The sequence below is a fragment of the Hylobates moloch genome, unplaced genomic scaffold, assembly GCF_009828535.3.
Source record: "Hylobates moloch isolate HMO894 unplaced genomic scaffold, HMol_V3 SCAFFOLD_1, whole genome shotgun sequence".
In the NCBI taxonomy this organism is placed as follows: domain Eukaryota; kingdom Metazoa; phylum Chordata; class Mammalia; order Primates; family Hylobatidae; genus Hylobates; species Hylobates moloch.
Window position 1 is genome coordinate 136196631 of NW_026652276.1, and position 20481 is coordinate 136217111.

The 20481-nt window shown below is 38.1% G+C and overlaps 1 pseudogene; it reads left to right on the forward strand.

Moving 5' to 3' along the window:
• Window positions 1–13610: 13610 nt before the first annotated feature.
• LOC116812574 (probable C-mannosyltransferase DPY19L2) lies at window positions 13611–17553 on the forward strand (annotated as a pseudogene).
• Window positions 17554–20481: the final 2928 nt, after the last annotated feature.

Genomic DNA, 20481 nt, shown 5'->3' on the forward strand with positions numbered 1-20481 from the left:
TAAAGAGCTTCTGCACAGCAAAAGAAACTATCATCAGAGTGAACAGGCAACCTACAGAATGGGAGAAAATTTTTGCAACCTACTCATCTGACAAAGGGCTAATATCCAGAATCTACAATGAACTCAAACAAATTTACAAGAAAAAAACAAACAACCCCATCAAAAAGTGGGCAGAGGACATGAACAGACACTTCTCAAAAGAAGACATTTATGCAGCTGAAAAACACATGAAGAAATGCTCATCATCACTGGCCATCAGAGAAATGCAAATCAAAACCACAGTGAGATACCATCTTACACCAGTTAGAATGGCCATCATTAAAAAATCAGGAAACAACAGGTGCTGGAGAGGATGTGGAGAAATAGGAACACTTTTACACTGTTGGTGGGACTGTAAACTAGTTCAACCATTGTGGAAGTCAGTGTGGCGATTCCTCAGGGATCTCGAACTAGAAATACCATTTGACCCAGCCATCCCATTACTGGGTATATACCCAAAGGACTATAAATCATGCTGCTATAAAGACACATGCACACGTATGTTTATTGCGGCACTATTCACAATAGCAAAGAGTTGGAACCAACCCAAATGTCCAACAACGATAGACTGGATTAAGAAAATGTGGCACATATACACCATGGAATACTATGCAGCCATAAAAAATGATGAGTTCGTGTCCTTTGTAGGGACATGGATGAAACTGGAAAACATCATTCTCAGTAAACTATCGCAAGGACAAAAAACCAAACACCGCATGTTCTCACTCATAGGTGGGAATTGAACAATGAGAACTCATGGACACAGGAAGGGGAACATCACACTCCGGGGACTGTTGTGGGGTGGGGGGAGGGGGGAGGGACAGCATTAGGAGATACACCTAATGCTAAAGGACGAGTTAATGGGTGCAGGAAATCAACATGGCACATGGATACATATGTAACAAACCTGCACATTGTCACATTGTGCACATGTACCCTAAAACCCTAAAGTATAATAAAAAAGAAAAAAAAAAAAATTTTAACACAAATGGATTATAAATATCCTTGTAAATATCAATGCATACAATACACATAAGCAATCATAAAGGACTTGTTTGGTCTTTTTGAGGCCAAAATATTTAAGAATGGCTGCTCTAGAGTGCTTTGATAAGGTATCACATCAGCATGTTGGTATAGCCCTCAAAACACCTCTGCAGAGGTGTCCTTCCTTGTTCCAAGACATCACATCAACACATGGCCATATTTCCCAACTTGGCTCTTGTTTGGGCATTTACATGCATGCATAACTACATTAGATTAAAGTCCATCTTTATGTGAAAAAAATGCATTTAATCTCTAGTGGAAAGAGGAAGAATTAGAGATGTCTTGAGTTTTACTAGCAGATATCTAGATGGTTAGAAGAAGTGATTAAGTTGGACTCAGGAGATAACATTCGTGTTCTGGTTGGACCAGGGGAAACCACTTAGATGTAAGCAAAGGAGGCCTACACAGTTCCTGGCCATGAGGTACTTGAGCTCTGACCCCCTTGGATGCTCCTAAGTACCAGCCCATTGAAGAGTTGCACCAGAGCCACCTGGATGAATCGCCTGGGTGAGTTGCTATAAATACAGATTTCCATATTCTACTCAGAACCCAGTAAGAATCTCTGGGGTTGGGGGTTCAGAAATCTGGATAAAAAATAAATTCCTTGAGTGATTCATGATGCAGCCAGGCTTGAGAACATTGGATTGGCCTACTTAAAGTCTGTCAGATAGTTATGATGATTTTGAGTTACACTGTTTGCCCCAGATAGCTCTTCCAGTTGCCTACCATGGGCCCAAAGTCCCAAGCTTTGGTGATTAGTTCTTTGGAGTTAGGGCAGCAATATCTCCAGTGTTCCCTATATAGAGGATGAATCCTCTCCTGAGGAATGCTGTGTTCAGCTGTGCTCTGGGGCTAACATCACCGCATAGTGGGGTATTATACACTTGAGATCTTCACCCTGGGGGACAAGGAAGGGCAGAAAGAATGAAAACAAGCAGGAGGAGACTCTTTGGATGAATATTGAAGTGGGAAACCAGGAGCAAAAGCTTAGGATTCCAGGTCCCCTCGGCAGGCAAGAAGAGAACAGAAGATGGATAGTGATTTCTTCTGAACTGACTCACAAGGCTCTGTGGAGGAGCCAAGTCGTTTCTGCAGACATTGAAAAATGTTGGCATCAATGTTCCTGCTATCACTGGATGCTAATGATAGATGATGGCTCTGAACACAGAGAAGGATCTTTCAGCTGTCTCTGCTGTTTTCTGTATGTAACCAAGACCCAGTTGATCACCTCCCTGTTTCTAGTCTGGCTCCCTTCTCTGCACTGCTTCCAAAATAAAGTGAACACCCTTGAACCTGCCACCTAGAGCAAAAAAGAGACTCTGCCAGCCCCTCTCTGTACATCTCCTCCCTCTCCCCACAAAGATATTTCAATCTGGACTCTTATAAAAAGTGATTTCCTGCTTTGCTTTAGAGTTTTATCACTGATATGGTTTGGATCTGTGTCCCCACCCAAATCTCATCCTGTAGCTCCCATAATTCCCACATGTTGTGGAAGGGACCCAGTGGGAGATGACTGAATCATGGGGATGGGTCTTTCCTGTACTGTTCTTGTGATAGTGAATGGATCTCACAAGATCTGATGGTTTTAAAAATGGGAGTTTCTCTGCACAAGCTTGCTCTTTGACTGCTGCCATCCAGGTAAGATGTGACTTGCTCCTCCTTGCCTTCTGCCATGATTGTGAAGCCTCCCCAGCCATGTGGAACTGTAAGTTCAGTAAACCTCTTTTTTTGCAAATTGCCCAGTCTTGGGTATGTCTTTATCAGCAGTGTGAAAAATGGACTAATACAATTACCTATGTGTGCATTGCCAAATATGATAATTTAATTTTGGCTAGTTTTGAATTTCATATAAATGAGCTCATATGATATCTTTAATGTCTCTGTCTTTGACCTTTATATTATGTTTTTTAAAGTTTTTTTATGTTGCTTCAAGCATATGCAGTTTCTTCATTTTTTTTTGTTGCTGTAAAGTATTCCATTGTATGAAGTATACCATAGTTTATTTATCTATTCTACTGCTAATGGGCATTTGTTTTGCCTCCAATTTGAGGCTCTTATAATTAGTGCTATTACAAATATTTTTTCATATCTATTATGGTGCACATAATTCACACTTCTGTAGGGTGTGTACTCAGCATGGCATTTCAAGGTCATGGGAAACACAAGTCCTTGGTTTTACTAGTTTAAGGCATGTAATTTTCCAGAATAGTTGTACTACTCATTCTCCAGCCCAACAAGATAAGCATTTCTGATCCTCTACATCCTCACCAACATTTGATATTGTCAAAGGTTTTAAGTTATGCCAATATGCATACTCATATATCGTTGTGATTTAATTTACTTTTCCTCAATTTTTAATGAGATTAAACACCTTTTCATATGTTTGTTGTCCATTTGGATAACCTCTTTTCTGAAGTTAATTCTTGCCCATTTTTCTTTGTCTTCTATTGTCTTTTTAAATCTTTTTCTTACTGATTTTATATATTACAAATACTAGATCTTGGCCACTTATGTATTTTGCAAGTGTCATTTCCATTCTATAGCTTGTCTTTTCACATTTTTAATATACTTTGATGAACAGAAATTTCCAGTTTTAGGTAATTAAATATATCAATATTTTCCTTCTTGAGTACAGTGGTTTTGTGTTTTAAGAGCTCTTCCCCTCCCCTGAAATCTTTAAGGATATTCCCTCATATTATTTTTTCAATGTTGTATTGTCTTGTGAATTTAGGTCTATAATCCACCTGGAACCAATTTGACATATAATCCAGTAGGTTTGCATTTAAATTTTCTCCCGCATAAATGTCCAGTTTTTTATATAATTGAAAAGAATACCCTTTCCTTACTGCTTTGCAATGTTACCTCTGAAACAAATCAAGTTTACCTATATGTGGGCATCTTTTTCTGGACTCCTTTTCTATTCCATTTGCTAAGTTGTCTACTTTACGCCCATACCACAGCTTTCATTATTATTCTTTCATGGTAAGTTTGATATGTGGTTAGTTAAGCTCTCCCATTTTTTTCCTTTTGAGTCAACAGTGTCGTGGCTATTCTTAGCCTTTGCATTTCCATATAAATTTTAGAGACAGCTTATTAAGTTCTACCAAATTCCTCTTGGGGCTTTGGTATTCTACTGAATCTTCAGAGATCAATTTGAAAATCGATTGTCTTAGGATATTCAGTTTCCGAACAATAGTCATGATATATTTCTGCATTTCATTAGTTTTTAGAATACATCTCAATAGTATTATAATTTCTCCAGAGAGATTTACATACCTTTTATAAATTTACTCCTACGAATTTCATTTTTTAAGGCTACTGTAAATAACGAATGCAGGAGGTCATGGAACTTTACCCTAAAATATGACTTCATGGTATTGTAATGAGTATTTTGAATTAAAGGCCCTTAAAGATCAACAGATGCTAGAAGAAATTTTCCCCCCTATCTACATAAAGACTGGACTAGTTTTCAGTTCTCTTACCAGCAAGAACAATTGTTTCTCCTCTCCTCCTGCCTCTCAATCCTGAAGTTTCCTTATCTGCCTAATTCTAGACTTACCAAAGAAGAAAACAATGACTTCCGGTCCCCTCCCTGAGTTTTCATTAACTGAACCCATATCACAAGAAGAAAGACTAAAGTCTATCAACAAACCTGGACAGACTTTTGTCACAAACAAAAGTCTGCTCTGTGAGCCCAACAGACTCTGTCCTGGACCAATGTTTTCTTCAAGCCCACCAAATTCCTAAAAATCATTTATTATTCCCCTAAAATCATCCACACTTCCCCATCTCTCTTTCCCCTAAGAAGAAGGCTCTACAAGCATCTGTACCCATTGAAGTATTGGCCAATTACTCTGATTTTACCCGTGTGCATAGGAGTAATAAATTTGTATGCTTTTTCTCTTATTTATCTGCGTTTTTATGACCTGATTTTTCAGTGAAGCCTCCAAGGGCAAAAAGGAAGCTTTCCCTTCATTGCTACAAAACTTTGAAAATTAAATTTTTTATTTATTGCTGCTATGTGGAAATAATATTGATTTTTGTATCCTGCAACCTTTTTAAACTTTCTGATTAATTCTAATAATTTATCTGTATATTATTTTGGATATTCAACTATATATTTATATCTATAATGTCAGTTTTTATTATTCATTATGAAACCATATACCTTTTATCTTATTTTTTTTTTCTTGTTTTACTGTATTGGCTAGGATCTCTTACAATGTTGAATAGAAGTGATGATGCTGGCATTCTTCACTCATTCTTTATTTCAAAAGGAACATCTTCAAAGCTTCACCATTAAGTATAGGTTTCCTGTAGCTTTCTTGCAGATAAACTTTAAGGTTTAAGAAACTGTCTTCCATTCCAAGTTTGTGAAAATCTTTTATCATAATTGGAGGTCAAAAAAATTTATCAAACATTTTTTCTGCATCTGTTAATATATTGTTTTATCCTGTAATCTGTTAATGTAATGAGTTGAGTGATTTTCTAATAGTAAGCCAACATTGCATTCCTGGAATGAAACCAGTTTTTTCACATATGTTAGCCTTGTTATGTTTTGCTGGATTTGATTGGTAATTTTTTTTGGAATTTTTACATGTATTTTTATGGCAAAATTGACTTGCGATTTTTTTCTTGTAATGCCTTTTTAGCGTTTAGTATTGAGGTTTCTTTAGCCTCATAAGTAATCTGAAAAGTCACACTTTTTCTATTTTACTGAAGACTATAAAATTGGTGTTGCTTTGTCCTTAAATTTTGGTAGAGCTCACCAGTGAAGACATTCTCTTTCTTTAGCAGTTATGCTACTATTCTGATTTTGTTTCTTCTTGGGTCAATTACATGTTTTCCCATTTATCTGTATTTTCAATTTGTTTCAACATAAGCTTAATCATAATATCCTTTTATTATCTTTCGATCGACTCCAGGATCTATAGTGATATCCTTTAAAAAATACTGTTTATTTGTGCCTTCTCTCTTTTTCTTCCTTTGATCAGTCTCACCAGAGGTTTATTAATTTAATTTTTTTCAATAAAACAATTTGATCTTTGTTGAGACTTTTATTATGTTTGTTTCTTATTTCATTAATTTTACTCCTATTCTTATTATTTTATTCTTTCTACTTCCCTTGAGTTTAACTTGGAAAATTTTTCTAACTTCATAAGATAGATAATTTGCTTATTGATTTTAATCCTTCTCTTTTTTCTTTAAGTATTGTTTTATTTGTATCCCATACATTTAATATATAATGCTTTCAACAGCATTCAGTACAATTGTTTTCTAATTTTCATATGCTGTCTTCTTTGGCAATAAGTTATTAGGAAGTGTATTTCCTAATTTCCAAACCTATCAGAAGTTTCTAGTTATCCTCCTACTCTTGAGTTCCACCGTAATTACAGCGTGATCAGAAAAACTAGACTATATGAATTCAATCTCATGGAAGTGTTGAAGCTTGTTTTATGGCCTGGCATGTGGTCAACTTTGGTAACTGCTTCAAGTGTGCTTGAAAAAAATGTCTGTTCAGGGGTGGTAAGGTAAAGTGCTCTACCTGTGTTATTTACGTTGTTCAAATTATCCAGATCATTCTTGATTTTTGTCTGCTTTAATTACTGGCATTAAGTGTGATAAATTTCCCCATTATTGTTGTGAATTTTTCTATTTGTTTTATAGTTCTGACGACTTTTAAAAGTATTTATTTTGAGGCCACGTTTTTAAATGCCTGGAAATTTAGAATTATTACTTTATCTTATTAAACTAAAATGTTTATCATTATGAAGTGTCCCTGTTTAACTCTACTAATACTTTTTGCCTTAAAGTGTATTTAGTCTTTATTAATATAGCCTTACCAGCTTTCTTTTAGCTACAGTTTCCATGGACTCTTTGATCCATTCTTTGATTTTCAAACTTTCTATATCCTTGTGTTTTAGGCATGTCTTTTGTAAACAACAGACAGTTATTTATTTTTTAAAAAATCAGTCTCATAGTCTTTGATTATTAACTGGGGCATTTAATCTCTTTGTACTTATAATTACTAATAAGTTTGGATAAAAAAACCACCATCTTCCTATGTGTTTTCTGTTTATCCCAGCTGTTTTATGTCCCTGTTTCTCTCTTTTCTTGCTTTCTTTCAAATTGTTTGAGTGACTTGTCACTCAGCTTTCCTTCTCTTTTAGTCTGAAAGATATATGTTTTTGCATTTCTATTATTTTAGTGGTGACCCTGAAATTGTAACATGCATTCTTGTTGTATCAATGACTAATCTTAATCCACATTTTGCATGCAAGATAATTCAAGGAACTTGAAACTATTTAACTACATTTAATCGCCTCTAGATTTCTATGCTATTGTTGTGTGTAAGAATTTTTTTTTTTTTTTTTTTTCAGGCAGAGTTTCCCTCTTGTTGCCTAGGCTGGAGTGCAATGGTGCGATCTCGGCTCACTGCAACCTCCTTCTCCCGGGTTTAAGTGATTCTCCTGCCTCAGCCTCCCAAGTAGCTGAAATTACAGGTGGCCCCCCACCATACCCAGCTAATTTTTGTATTTTTAGTAGAGACGGGGTTTCACCATCTTGGCCAGGCTGGTCTCGAACTCCTGACCTCAGGTGATCTGCCCTCCTTGGCCTCCCAAAGTGCTGGGATTACAGGTGTGAGCCACCATGCCCGGCTGTGTACAAATATTAATATTGAGTCACCTCCTTGGAACAGCTTTGGAGTCTCTCAGCAATCTGAAAACCATGAGACCAGATGATATAAGACTCCACCCACTTTAACATTTTGTAAGCCTGGAATTGCACTTTTAAAATGTTAACTGGACCAGACTGTTGCGGATAATGTATTCTTAAAATGCAATTGCAGAGAAATGAGGCATGGGTTTTTCACGTTTCCAAAAACACAGATATTGGCACCTAAACAGTTACGGCCCTCTCCCTTCAACTGAATGCAATTGGAAAGCTTCAGGGAACACTAGTCGATCTGCATATAAGATGAGGTATATTCAAATAATGATGAAAAAATTGGAGTTAGCAGCAGGTCTGTAGCTCACCTAAGATAATTCTAGAAGAGCAGAATCACTTCATTTCCTGCTAAAGATATTTTTGTTTTCCTTTTTTCTCTCAGACTCAGGCTTGTGGCCTTTTCTGATTGACATGGCAAGTTGGTGTCTTTCCACTTTCTCCTTGATGAAGCACCTGCATCCAATATGAATTTAAAGAGGCTCTGTAAAGTAATTCAACAGCAGCAAATATGCTATTTAAAAATGAGTCAATCCAAGATATGTAAATCCAAGAAAGATTTTAGACTGAAGCAGTTGTTTTATAAAATAAACATGTCCAAAGACACTTTTTTAGTGGAGTCAACTTGCTGAAGAAGAATTTGAAAGGATCTTTTAACATTTATAAACAGACCGATTTGAAATTGCCTAGAAAATAAGTAAGCTCCAAGAAGAACATACCTATGGCTATCCTATTTTTTGAAGGCAAAAATGGAGCTACAAAATTAAACAAAGGATGTATTTCATGTTTGAATTTGTAGAAGTCTTAGAGCAGGATAATGAAAATAAAATTACTAAATAAAATAACTATGAGATCCTAAAAATTTTGCCACCATCTTTGGGAATAACTAGTGCTGATAAACTAGAGACTAATACTTTGGTGCCAATTCCAACTCCTTGCACTGTACAAAGGGGGGAAAGTATCTTAATGCATAAGAAATTATGAGACAGCACAAATAAAAACCAATCTTTTATGCAGAAAGTTTCAATTAAAGTGAAATTCATATTTTAAATTAGCAAATTATAAGTGGAAAAGTTTGTAATGTTTTCAAAATGGTCTTCACTGAACTACCTCTATCTAGCCTGGAGGCTAGAGATGGAACTTAACTATCCACTTAAATTATATCTATGTATTTGTGCAAAGTTAAAACTTTCAATCTAATAAATTATCTGAATCAGTTAAAACAAAGTCATTATTATTTGGAAAACTAAACCTCGGCCATGATGAATATCTTGATTATTTTGATATATGAAATATGCAATGTAATTTTTATGTGGGGTTACATTTGGAATTTTCCTACATTTCATATTTAGTAAATGAATTTATTATAAGAACTGTGTTTTTTTAAAGAATGAATTTAATAAGTAATTGAAAATTTTTGAAATTTTGATTTACAGATAATTATTGCCATCTGCTGGTTACATAGTTTAATTGCATTTTTTTCCCAATTGCTTTACTAAAAGACAAAGGATCAGATGGTATTTCTAGTTCTAGATCCCTGAGGAATTGCCACACTGACTTCCACAATGGTTGAACTAGTTTACAGTCCCACCAACAGTATAAAAGTGTTCCTATTTCTCCACATCCTCTCCAGCACCTGTTGTTTCCTGACTTTTTAATGATCGCCATTCTAACTGGTGTGAGATGGTATCTCATTGTGGTTTTGATTTGCATTTCTCTGATGGCCGGTGATGATGAGCATTTTTTCATGTGTCTTTTGGCTGCATAAATATCTTCTTTTGAGAAGTGTCTGTTCATATCCTTTGCCCACTTGCTGATGGGGTTGTTTGGTTTTTTTTCTTGTAAATTTGTTTGAGTTCATTGTAGATTCTGGATATTGGCATTTGTCAAATGAGTAGGTTGCAAAAATTTTCTCCCATTCTGTAGGTTGCCTGTTCACTCTGATGGTAGTTTCTTTTGCTGTGCAGAAGCTCTTTAGTTTAATGAGATCCCATTTGTCAATTTTGGCTTTTGTTGCCATTGCTTTTGGTGTTTTAGACATGAAGTCCTTGCCCATGCCATCCCATTACTGGGTATATACCCAAAGGATTATAAATCATGCTGCTATAAAGACACATGCACACATATGTTTATTGCGGCACTATTCACAATAGCAAAGACTTGGAACCAACCCAAATGTCCAACAATGATAGACAGGATTAAGAGAATGTGGCACATATACACCATGGAATACTATGCAGCCAAAAAAAGGATGAGTTAATGTCCTTTGTAGGGACATGGATGAAACTGGAAACCATCATTCTCAGCAAACTATCGCAAGGACAAAAAACCAAACACCACATGTTCTCACTCATAGGTGGGAATTGGAAAATGGGAACACCTGGACACAGGAAGGGGAACATCACACACCGGGGCCTGTTGTGGGGTGGGGGGAGTGGGGAGGGATAGCATTAGGAGATATACCTAATGTTAAATGACAAGTTAATGGGTGCAGCACACCAACATGGCACATGTATACATATGTAACAAACCTGCACATTGTGCACATGTACCCTAAAACTTAAAGTATAATAAAAAAAGACAAAGGAAAAATGAGGCAAGCTTTAGATATCCATAACTGGATTAGAGATCTCTATGTAAGACAAATAATTTGCAGCCAGGTGCAGTGGCTCATGCCTGTAATCCCAGTACCTTGGGAGGCAGAGTTGGCAGGAGTGCTTGAGGCTAGGAGTTTCAGACCAGCCTGGGCAACATAGTAATACCCTGTCTCTACAAAAATAAGCAAATTAGCTGTGTGTGGTGGCCTGCACCTGTAGTCCAAGCTACTCAGGAGGCTGAGGCAGGAGGATCGCTTGAGCCCAGAAGTTCAAGGTTGCAGTGAACACCATCACACTTAGCCTTTGTGACACAGTGAGACCCTATCTTGAGAACAACAACGACAACAACAAAAGCTAAATCATGAAGCATCTCTGTTTCAAAGATGATAAGATAATGCAAGAATATATTGCATCATATTTAATTATAATGTGCTATTTTAATTGTCAGTTCATCATAGATTAAATTATCAGGCTACTTTAAGTTATTGTCATTAGTTAGTATGCAGCTAAAAATGTGACTCAAATAACCATTGAAAATAATGAGGTCATCATAAGTGACCACTGTTAGAGAGGCCATGAAAAGATGAAAACATCCATGATTCTATTTAACCACACATAAAACTAAGTGTCATGATTTCCCTCTTATACAAAAATCTCCTCTCCTTAGCAGGAGTAGATACATAATGATTTAGGCAACTAACTCTCAGTTAACTAATGAACCTAAAACATGTATTACTGTTCAATAATTACTAACATATCACTTGATGACAAAGAAACCAAGTGAGCAAAATATTAATTGGAAGTATTAGCAAAAATAGCAATTACTTTTGCACCAACCTAAAAATCCTCACTAGTGCACTATAGGATGGCCAGTCTAGAATGTAATAAAGGAACAGTTGTTTAAGCACGTGCTGTGTTTTTGATGCTTTACAAGCATTAATTCATTCAATCATGCCATCAGTAAGACAAATATAACTGTCTTCATTTTTCAGATGAGGAAATTAATCCTAGAGTGGCTAAATTACTAGCTCAAGGTCATACATTGGTAATCTTCCTATATGAGTCCCCTGTGTAAAAGATTTAGAGCAGCACATGGCACACAGTTAATTTTATGTGTTTACTAAACATATGAATCATACAATACATCCTACTTCTTTTTTCCTTTAACACTATAGCATGGCTATTTTCCTATATCATTAAATATCCATGCAAAATGACTTTAGTGGCTGTAATGCTTCACTATATGAATGTTTCATAACTTAGTGTTTGACATTGAGGCCATCTCTATTTTTTCAACGATATAAATAATAGCACAATGAACATTCTTATAAAAAGATTAATTTTTTAAATGATAAAAATGACCAGATTTGTACTTTCAAGGGCTAGACCACGGGTAAGAGCATTTTGTATCCCACCAGGACACCAAGTGATGCAAAAGGCAGTTGGAAACTCCAGAAAAAACAAACTGACCAAAAAGAAAAACAATCACTCCACTTCACTTATTGTTCCAAAAGACATTAAAATAGTCATATTTAAAAATAAGGTGCTTTATTTTGAGTTTGCCTAGCCATTCAAGAATATATTCTCATCAACCACCATAAATACTTTGTATTTTAAATGCAGTATTGGACAGATAGAATTTATTAGCTGTTAAAACTTGGGGAAATAACTCCATCCTGATGCTTGATTTTAAAATTTGCATATAGTTATTCCATGAATTAAGTAAGAAAACATTTTGAGCACTAAACACAATGCCAGGAATGTAGAAATGCTCCTTAAAAAAAATCTCCCAAAACAAGAAATGAACAGTAATAGCACTTACTGAATTTAAATGAATGACAAGATAAATAGTACCATCAGTTAAGTGCTCTAGACCTTCAGAAAAAGCATAATTAATATGGACTGGAGAAATGGGCTGGGGCTTGGAAGGTGATAGCATTCAGATGGGCAGGGAGAAAAGGATGTAAAAGCCAAGGGGTGGCTTTTCCCTATGAGTAAAGGAATTCAGCAGTTACGGTGTCTCAGACTGTGGACCTCACCTGAAATAACTGGGATGGAAGATTTGTGCCCGAGGAAGTGAGAAATTGAAGTTGAAAAGGTATATTGGGCAATTATTGAAGGCATTGGTGAGCAAGCCTAGGACGTGATCTGTGGGCTATGGGGAGCCATGAACATTTTTGTGCTGTGCTGCATCAGGAAAAATTAACCTGGCCACAGTGAGCCATGATTTAGACTGGTCAGTTAGGATATGGAAGTTCAATTTGATCCATCATCAGACAGATGGGAAGTGAAGCGGTGTGGGCTACAGCATGTGGCCGGTGACAGACGACATGGAAAATGTCAGTGGCCCCAGTGCATCTGTGCCAGCCGCTTTGGCCTCCTGTAGGGCTGCGCGGTGACTGGGAGCTAAGCGCTTCCCTCTTTGTTGGTCCTGGCTGGTGCTGAAAGCGCTTGAGCACACCGCTCCTAGGGCTGACGACTTCTGAGGAACCTTATTAGAAAAGCATTTTGCTTTAAGATTCAGTAAACGCTGTCCCGTGCCAAGGAATTGGCGTCAACCTGAGGCTCTGGGGTCAGACCCACCGGACTCAGGCCGGCTCTGCCACGTGTTGCCCGCAGTCTCGGCCCGTTCCCTTCGCATTGGCAACAGGCACTGACTGTCCGATACCCCAGAGATCGTAGGAGAGCAGAGACGTTCCTAATGCCAGGCGCACCACGGGCGGTCCGGCGGGTCCGTTGGCTTTCCTGACACACTTCCTACAGTCATTTCTTTCAGCTGAGATCTTCCCCTTTAATATCTCGTTAACGTGTAACCTTTTGGTTAAAATGTCAGAGCTAAGACTAAACCCGAAGAAAAGAATGAAACCACGGGAAGTTCTTCAGACTTAGTCGCCAGCAAAGTTATGGCCCGAAGCGGTGCAGGGTCGGCGCGCGGGGAAGCGATTGGCAGAGCTGTGCGCACTGGGGGTGCTGCAGGCGCTGGGGAGAGTGTGGAGAGGCTGGACTGCACGTGCGGGCTTGGGGACTGCGCGCACCGGGGGCTGCAGGCGCTGGAGAGGGTGTGGGGGGCTGTGCGTGGGGCTGCCCTCACCGGAAGCTGCACGCTCGGGGAAGCGCGGAGGCGGGGGTGCTGCGCGCGCTGGGGAGCACTTGGGGGGGCACGCAGGGACTGCCCTCGCGAATGGCTTCGAACGCACGCGCCCCACCCCACATTTCACAGTCGCCTTGACGACCGGGAGGTCCGCAACGGCTGCGGGGACAAGTCCGTTGAGGCTGCCAGGCGAGTCAGGCCTTTCTGGACCTCGCCCGACTGGGCTGGGCTGTGCCTGAAATTGACCCAGCTCCGCCAGGGATTATGAGAAAACGAGGAGTAAGCTCAAAGCCGCTACAATCTTCCCGCCCCAGCCAGTCTAAGCGGCGGCGCGGGGCCTCCCCCGCCTGGGAGCCGGAGGTGGAGGAGGAGGTGGAAAAGTCGGCCCTAGGCGGTGGGAGCCTGCCAAGGGGCGCCCCGTGGTGCTCCACGCGGAGGATCCGAAATCTGAAAGCATGAAAAGGCTTGGAGCTAGAGGTGGGGGCCAAGACCCTTCTTCTCGGCCCCTTCCAGTTCGTCCATAATTCCCTGGCGCAGCTCCGGGAAAAGGTGCACGAACTGCAGGCGCGGTGTTTCTCCAGCAGGACCACTCTCGGCATCGGTGAGGAGAGGGCAGGAGAGCCCTGGGAGGGAGCCGCATGGCCCTTTTCTTGAGTCTTGAAGGAGATCAGTTTAACAAGCAAGGGTTTGTGGGTGCCTAGTAGGAAATAATAGCAAGGTCCGAGTAGAAAGCAGTTGGCCAAAGATCTTGTCATTGAACCAGGGGAGAGAGAGAGATGGGGAGTATATTGGTTTGAAGGGCTGTCAGATCGCAGAGAGTGTTTTAAGGTCTAGGAGTTTTAAAGGCTGAGGGGAAGGATCAAGGAAAGAGGATGAGATTAAGATTCCAAGAGAGGAAATAATTAGTGGAGCAAGTCTTGGAATATTTGGGAGGGGTAGAATTAAAGGCACAAATTTGAGAAGCTAACTGTGGAAAAGAGGAGAGAGACTTCCTTTTCTGAGATGGCAGGGAGTAGAAAAGCGAGGATTACTCTATGGAGAAATATTAAAATGGAGATAAAAGAAGTTGGGAGTGCTGGCGTCTAATGGTCTTTGTTTCAGTGAAGTACGAGACTGGGTCACCTTCAGAGGTGAGATTGATAGGATGCCGGGGTCCAGGGGACATGCTTCTGTCATAGCTTGGAAAGGGCATGTGATAAGCCCTTCAAGCATTTAGAATACTGGCATCGTTACACCATATCACTTTTTTTCAGATGTGGTATGTGGGTTAAGGGAGGGAGTGAGAGAACAGAAAGATTTTGAGCATCTTTGGAAAGCTGGATGAATTTGGTAGTATATTTGACTTTTTCTTTATATATCATCTGAAGAGTTTTTGCCAGTGTATATAATTGTTAGGAGAATTAGAAATAGGATACAAATATAGTTGAATAGGATAGTCTCTGTATATTTTGAAATTAATGAAGCCTAATAAACAGTTAATGAGCATCTTTACAACCATTTAAAGTTTTCAACCTTTTAAAAATTATAGCAACTGTGCTTGCAGACAGTCCAAAAATACACCGTGGGCCATACTTTGCCTATCCTGGTATAAAACAAGTAAATCTTTTGAGCAGTATTTAAGATAAGCCCAGGACAGTTAGTAGTATAGGAAAAGATCTGGATAAGCATGGTTGAGAATTTCAACATTGCAATTTTTAATTTTAAAAAATTTAATTTCTTCAACAATTATTGAATTAATTTGCATTTATTTTGTTAGCCAAGAGGGGTAATTTTTGAATTTTTAAGAGGCTATTATTGGTGGTTTGTAAGACGACTTGCCAAGTATATTTGGGATAACCATAAGAAATACCATTATAAAATCTCAGAAGGGAGGTAGGACTTCTGGAATAGCCAAGGAAATGAACTCCTCCATGACGACAATGAAAATACTTGGAAAATTATCGAAATCATTTTCTTCAAAACTTTGGAAATTAACCAAAGGTTTACAACAATCTAAAGGGCATTAATTCAAGAAAAGCTGCTGAACCTCTGTAAGAACAGCAAAGCCTGTGGTGCTTTAACTTGTTCCATTCCCCACTCTTCTCTCTTCAGCTCCATGGTACCCTCGAAAACAAGCAATTCCCCAACCAAACAGGGGCACAGGCTGCGTTTGCAGCTCCGGTAAAAGCTCCATACCCAGAGCAGTGTCTCCCAGCTCCCTGGTGAAGTCTTATGTATACATGGGGCGCTGGCACAGGTGCCTCCAGATTAGTCTCCTAGGCCATCTAGTAGCTCCTAGGTCTGGGCACTTGCGAAGAGCTTGCAATTCATCAAGGGTTGAGCTGCACAATGGGGCTTTTAGATGTGCTGCTGAGGAAGTGATTGCCTGCATTTAATCGTCTTCTGATGAATGCTAGAGAAACTGATCTAGAGTGGCTCCTCTTGGTTAGAACTAGCTGAAGCATACTGTATATATTTACTTCTTTTAAAAATTTCATATAAACGAATAGAAAATAATACTAAAAAACCAAAAAAGGTCATAATATTCCATAATTCCATCACTCTTACCAATTACCTGAAGTAAAAAAACCCTCTCAAGTCTCTCCCTTTGCTTGTCAAGCCCTGCTGCAGAGAGGTAAGCTCTGTTCAGAATTTACTTTGTGTCCTGGATTTTTTCCTACGCTCTTAGAGACAGGATTAGCTGGCCGTCTTGCTTTGTGTGTTATCTTTCTAGACGTGTAAAATAATACATTAGAAATACTTGTTTTAACGGTATTTTATAATAAAGCAGCTTTTGTTTTTTCCAGCCGTCTTTGTGGCAATTTTACATTGGTAAGATTTAGTTTCAGTTTGAAATATTTAAAAACATTTGAATTAAAAATTGCCATAACTCTTTGCATACAGTAAAACAATAACTTCTGGCTATATTTTGCAGAACATCTTTATGTGCACCAGTTTATACATATATTTTGCTTTTTTACAAACCTCATATGTGAAACAGCATTTACAAAATAGATGCATTAGGGGAATAGTAACTTATGAATTAAAATATTCTGGCTTTACCAAATAATTCACCACACTTTTTAAAAATATCTAGCTTTTCTAGTGTATTTTGCATGTGTAGTTCATTTAAAACCCTCCTTTGTTTTATGGTAATTATATGTTGCTAGTGAAATAACTTTTTTTTTTTTTTTTGAGACAGAGTCTTGCTCTGTCTCCCAGGCTGGAGTGCAGTGGCGCAATCTTGACTCATTGCAACCTCTGCCTCCCAGGCTCAAGTGATTCTCGTGCCTCAGCCTTCTGAGTAGCTGGGATTACAGGTGTGCGCCACCACACCCAGCCAATTTGTTGTATTTTTAGTGGAGACGAGGTTTCACCGTGTTGGCCAGGCTGGTGTCAAACTCCTGGCCTCAAATCATCCACCTGCCTCAGCCTCCCAAAGAGTTGGGATTACAGGCATGAGCCACCACACCCAGACAGTGAAATAACTTTGGTGATAAAGTTTTAGTAACACCTGCCAATTGGAAATCAGGTAAAAAAGAAGATAAAGATTCTGCGGTGGTTATACAGAGTTAAATGGCTTTGAGTCTTTCAATGTGCAAGCCTGTGTACATTATTTTACAAAAGTGTTTATAAAAATTTGTAAAACAATATTTCCCTTTGGAATATTTTATTTTTACCTGTGCTCAGCGATTTCTACCCTTGGGAGGTATGAGATCTGCCCCTATGTTCTATTGACACAGTGCTTCTCTAGACATTTAATCTGCAGGGAGATTTTGATATTAGAACTGAGGCTGCAATGGTAGGGAATATTCCTGCAGTTTTTGGTACCCTGGCATATGTCCTACATGTAAAGAAGGGTTAGTGGAAAACAGGGTTAATATATGGAACTTTGCTTTATTTTCAACTTCACTGGAAAGTACTGATTACATAAGTTAGCTATAGCATAATTGTTGACCATAGCTAATTTTGTTTATCACATATACTCCTTTCTTCACTGCCTACAGCTGTTGAGTTTCACTACGAAAAGGTCTTCAAGTACACACCTGTATTCTTTGGCACTTGAAAGTTGATCCCTTATGTGATATTATACTTATTGTAAGTCTGCTTTGATCTAAAGTAATTTTATTTAAAATTATATTCTGAACCCTTTTCAACAGTTATGGAGGTATTTCCCAAGGCTGGTATATTAGAATCACTTGAAACTTAAAAAACAAACACTAACCTGCCTCTGTTCTGATTTAGAGGCCTGGGATGGAAGGAAGGGTGAAAAAAGCCACAAGAATTTTAGATATACAATTAAGTTTTTTTTTTGAGACAGAGTCTCACTCTGTCGCCCAGGCTGGAGTGCAGTGGCGTGATCTCTGCTCACTGCAACCTCTGCCTGCTGGGTTCAAGCAATTCTTCTGCCTCAGCCTCCCTAGCAGCCAGGATTACAGACATGCCCTATCATGGCTGGCTAATTTTTGTATTTTTAGTAGAGACAGGTTTTCGCAATGTTGGCCAGGCTGGTCTCGAACTCATGGACCTCAAGTGATCTGCCCGCTTCGGGCTCCCAAAGTGCTGGGATTACAGGCATGAGTGAATGCACTCGGCCACAATTAAGTTTAAAAACCACTGAGTTAAGGAATTTCAGGTGTGTGCCATACTGCATTATAAATGCCTAAAAACATAAAAGTAAGCAAATTATAAAAACAATATTATAACAATTTGTTGTTTTCTTTTTTATGGCTTTCTTACTTATCGCTTATTTTAATGTTGGTTTTGAAACTTGTTCTTATTGTAATATGATACTTCATTTTTTTCTGGGTTACATTTAGTAACACTTTTTGAAAATGATCGTCATTTCTCTCACGTCTCATCTTTGGAACGGGAGATGACTTTTCGCACTGAAATAGTTAGGTTTCTTCTTCTAATGAATTAATTTGTGGTTTAAGAATAGCGAGACTATGAGGTAGAAATGTATTAGGAACTGGAACGAACTTTTGGTGAACTGCAGTGTTTCATAAGCTATAACCCAGGTTTATTATTTAAATAGTAAAGTGTTTGAGCTTATTTTTCTGTTACTTCATTATCTCTCACCCTTTCCTAATGCAGACTTCTTTTTAAGATAATGAAGATGAATTATAATAGCTGAGGAAGGAGGACAAAGAAAGCACTGAAGAAGTGATAAAGGGGAATGAAATGAGATGTTATCAGAAATTGCTTTCTCTTTGGCTACAGCTGGGAGATCCCATGTTTTACTGGGTCTTTTACTGATGATGATGATTATTTGGCTCTCTTTTGATTTCAAGATAATCTCTTTTCAGAGATAACTTTTGATATAATTTTAAAATATTTTTCTGTTTTTTGATACTTAATCTTTAAAATGGAGTTTTCTGCCATACACATCTCACATAATTACTGTGAGGAGTAAGTGGGATAGCGAATGCCAAAATTGTGCAATTTTACATTTAGAAGACACCACAATTGTCCATCTTCCAGATCTGCTCGCAGCTGGTCGGGGGCCTAGTGAAGCATTGAAACTGACTCTCCTCAGTCTAACCATTGCTTTTTGTTTAAATTATGGTAAAATTTAGATTTAAATTTGTAATAAAAAATTTCAATGTTTATCATTTAAGCGTACAATTCAGTGACATTAAGTACATTCTTGTTGTCTTACAACTATTACCACTGTCCACATCCAGAACTTTTTGCTATCCCAAACAGAAACTCCACCCACTAAACACTAATCACACCCAGCTCTATTTTCTGTCTCTATGATTTTGCCTATGCCAGGCCCCTCAGTCACTGCTTTTTAATTTTCATCCCTATATTGCCCCTATAAAGTTTCAAAGCATTGGATACATTAACATATGTATGACATTTGAACATTTTAAAGGTATTTCCACAGACAGAATATAAAATATTATTAAATAAAGAGTGTAACTGTGGCAGGGTCTGGACTTTGGTGACAGATCACTGGATTCTAATAGCAGTTCTGTGCTTTATTATATGACGGGAAGTCAGGTCACCTCTCAGATTCTCAGTAATCTCATCTGCTCAATAGAAATAATGACAACCTTAGAGGGGTTTAGGGAAAATGAAGGGAGATCATGAAAGGCAACACATAGCAGAATACTTAACACAAAACAATAGCTGTTATTAGTAACTGATTTATATATTTAATATTTCCCTAAATATGGACTTTTGCATATTAGATATCCTTTAATTATTGTATTGCTTTATCCTCCTAAGCAGAAAGGAAAATTCTTTATTAACTCATATTTTGCCAATCAACTATGAGGTAATGGCCTTTCAGACATCAGCTAAAACAGACCTGTAATTTAGTAGTTACTCGTGTTGGATGAGGCAGATATGATTATAGCATATAGCATTTTTTAGGGAGAATGCATTTTAAACAATGTGGCCCTTTTTTGCTTTTAGATTTTAGGAGCGAAAGCAAGAAATTGTTGGGGAAATAAGACATAGCATGCTATTGTTAATCCATGAATTTTAACTCAACAGCACTTTTACTATCCTAATGAAGCCTTTATTTTATATGCTGAAGTGTAAAACACTAAAATAATCTGCTTTTTAGTACATAGTATTTGTGAGCAACAATAGTCACTCGACATTGAGCTTTCTCACTTTGCACAGAGGATTAGATGGAGCTATGAATAAGCTAGAAGCACTGGATTCCTTGCTCATGATGCTTATGGTCATTATATTTTATTTCCTAAGAGTGTGGGAAAAAAAGTAATTTTCTATATGCAAAGTTGTACAGAGGCATGAAGACATCCCTGTTTATGATAGAATTAATCAGATGTCAACCTTCAAGCATCTCAAATGTGGGGGATAAAACCAGATTTGGGAAAATTAAACATACACTGTCTACACATTTTAAGACATTATTAGAGAAACTCTTTAAATTGTTTGACCATCCATCCAACTCTTTAGTTTGAAAGCCTATAGAAAATGTGAAAGAATAGTACAGTGATCACCTGAAAATAAGTGCTTTTTAAA